Source organism: Sturnira hondurensis, unplaced genomic scaffold (genome assembly GCF_014824575.4).
Source record: "Sturnira hondurensis isolate 20B ecotype Veracruz unplaced genomic scaffold, ASM1482457v3 Scaffold0015793, whole genome shotgun sequence".
Lineage (NCBI taxonomy): Eukaryota > Metazoa > Chordata > Mammalia > Chiroptera > Phyllostomidae > Sturnira > Sturnira hondurensis.
In genome coordinates this window covers 3,318,501-3,321,975 of record NW_028088424.1, presented here as the reverse complement: position 1 = coordinate 3,321,975, position 3,475 = coordinate 3,318,501, and positions in this window count along the sequence as shown.

The window sequence follows — 3,475 nt, the reverse complement described above, 5'->3', positions numbered from 1 at the left end:
TGGTTAGTTCACTTCTCCACAGAGAGGCTGACAGAAGACCACATCTAATCTCGTGAGGTTTTCTCTCTGTCCTGTGGTGATAAGAGAAGGTTAAAGTAGTGAGATATTGAGTTAAAAGGTATGTAGGTACTTTGTTCTTGATTAACTCATAAAAGAAGCTCAATACAGTGCTTGCTGACTAAAAGTTTAAAAGCAGTTTTTTAAAAAAACTTATGAAACTGATTCTCAATAAATTTTTGAAAAATATCACATACGTTTATATTTTAAGTATTTATAAACAGAAAATGAATTCTACTGGTACTTTATCAGTGAATTTTTTATTCTTAAAAAAGGCCTCATTTAGTTTAAGATACATATTGTTAAAATTATGTTTTGAGAGTGTCCTAGCAGGACTAATGCCCAGAACCAGTGAAAATTGTGGGGAAACGCTGTCATATAAAAGCCTAAACTCTGGCTTTCTGGCCTGGGGAAGGCAGAAGTGTGCAGCCCGCCGGGGCGGGGGGGGCGGGCAGGGGGAGGTGGGGGCATTGCAGGCAGCCAGGGCGCCCTTGGGAGCTGCAAGGCAGAGGCAACCTGCAAGTCAGACCATCAGGTGTGGTCTCTGTCCCTGGTGGACTGGCTGCTCTACACTCCTACTGGAGTGTAGGAGTGTAGGAGTAGGGGTGGTGTTTCTCCTGTTCCTGTACCTGTGACCTTGGTGGATTACTTGACACCTGCATTGAGAAGCTGGCTCCTGGACTGTTTTCTGAAAATGACTACAACTTCTTGACCAAAGGACACAGACAGGTTGGTGTAACAGAAGAATTTCAAACTCTAAGGGACCTTCCTTTTGTCTTACACATTCGTTACTCATTTGGGGAATATGTTAAATGGTTAATAGTCTTACCTATTCATTGCTAACTTCTTAAAACTAGACTCTTTGATTCATATTCAATAACTTTTTTCAAACATCTGCTGGCTTTACGGGAGCTGAATTAAAATATTTATACAGAAAGGTTTAGTGTGTTCATTGAGAACTACAGTAATGTCTTTCCTTTAACATTTTAAGGGTAGGCCAAGGTTTAATATGATACAAATGATAATGTGATAGGATGGTAACAAGCTAGGAAAATTCCTGGGCAAATGGAATGGGGAACTGAGACAAGAAAATTAAACAAGACTGAGCAGTTTGAGTAACTCGTGGCCAACTGATGAATTTCAAGACCTTATGTCCCCTAATCTAGGACATTTGAAAGCTGGCCTAACCAGAGATACATGGCTTAAACCACCCTGGTCTGACAGCTTCCTTTGATACTTCTTACAGATGCTGGCCACAAACCACAGGTGTGCTGGAAGGAGAGGAATGCTGCTGCCAACGGAGAGACAACACCGGAACAGAGGGAGAGAACTTGGGAAGAAGCTGCAGGACTCCTCTTCCAGCTCCTCCTCCCCTTACTTCCAAGAGAAAGGACAAGTCTGCTCCCCTTAGAAATTTCTCCCTCCAGAATTCCCATGTGTCCTCTATATAAACTTGCTTCTTAAAGCTCAAGATGAAGGTGGGTGTTAGGGTTTTACCCACCACCTTCTCAGATTGCTGGCCTCTGGTATTAATAACAGTATAATTATAGTCCAATCTCTGTCTCTGCTTTTTGATTGAACAGTGACAAGCAGCATGAGCCCCAGACTCAGTTGCCTTCCAATTTCAATACAGTGAATTAATAAGGTGAAGTATCTAAAAATTACTCAAAAGCAAGGGAAGGAGTTTGAGGGAAGGAGTTAAAAGGTACACAGAAAATACAGGTCTACAAAGTATTGGATGTAAGTGGGTCTCTGTTGTGGCTGCCAGACTGATGTGATCTTAGAGAAAGCGTATAATATCCAATATCGAAAAGCTGGGGTGCGAGTCTTCCCACCCCAACCTCTTCCTTTTAAGCTCTTGAACTCCCTAAAATAGGATGGTATATTTCAAACCTATTTTTTTATTATTGGGGTTGCATTAAGAGTGCTTGTGGCCAAAACATATTTATTTTTATAATTTCTGTAACTCACTTAATTACTTTAGCAAAGTCAGCCCATTTACTCATTCAACGAACTTTTGAGCTTCAGTATGGACATGGGTAGGGCAGTGAACAAAACAAGCAAAAATCCTTGCCTTCATGGAGCTTACCACCTTGCTTTAAAAAGAAAAAATCTAAGTATGTTAACAAGAATGTACACTGGATTTTAAATTAAAAAGGTCATGCTCCCAGAGTAGCCACTATAAGCCCTCAGAACAGATATTCCTTTGTATAACATTAGAAATAGCCTCTCATCAAAAAGGGTGACATTTGATATTTGAGAATTGCCTTTGTATTTTGGGGATACTTCCCTCCTTTCCAATCAGGGTGTAGAGCTGGTAAACTCTATGTCCTTTACCTTTTAGAATGGCCATTAGGGTTACAGTGAAATCTGGGACTGATTTTGGAGGACCTTATCTGTGGACTGTAAGGTTAACAGTACCTTCAGGGTACTGTTGCATTTTTCTGAAGAAAACTTTTTTCAAGTTTGGAGCATCTAGAAAAACACAGAACTGACTTCCGCCAAGATGGAGGCATAGATGGAAACACTGTGCCTTCTCCCACAACCAAGTTTGAACACAACAAAGGTTTGGAGAACTAGGACACACCCAAAGACCAGAAAACGGAATTATACGGAAGTCCGACAACTACGAACCTTTCAACGGGACGGTAAGAGAGGCAGAGCCAGCAGCAGAGCTGGGTCGGGCAGGACAGATCCCCCGACCTAGGTGTGCAGGCAGCCCAGAACCAGTCAGGGTGTGGGGCAGACTGACCACAGTCACACATTCGCGTACAGATGGACCACACAGGCCCCAGGGGGCGAACCCAGTGGTGGAGGGCTGATGGCGGTGGCACACTCGCGTGCAGTGGAACAAAACGTGTGGGCCTGGTGATGGTGGTGGCTGCGGCGCCGGGGTCGCGGGGGCAGGCGGCAGACGGGAAGCCATTGTCCCTCTTTGACCCCGCCCCCACATACAACGTCACAACCCAGCGACTTAGTTGCCCTGCTCTAGTGAACACTTTAGGGCTCTGATCCTGCTATGGAACAGGCACGAACAACCCCAAAGATGGTGCAAGAAGAACTCAAAGTCCCAGAGCCAATAACTCTAAGAGACCAAGAAATTGCCAGCCTCTCAGAAGCACAATTCAAGACACTATTTATCAGGATGCTCACAGAACTGGTAGATTATAGTCACAAATTAGAGGAACATAGTCACAAATTAGAGGAACATAGTCACAAATTAGAGGAACATATGAAGGCTAAACTAATTGAAATGAAGGGAGATGTCCAGGAAACCAATAGCGATGGAAAGGAAACTGGGACTCAAATCAATGGAATGGACCAGAAGGAAGAACAAAACATCCCACCAGAAAGGAATGAAGAAATGAGAATTCAAAAAAATGAGGAGAGGCTTAGGAACCTCCAGGACATCTTTAAA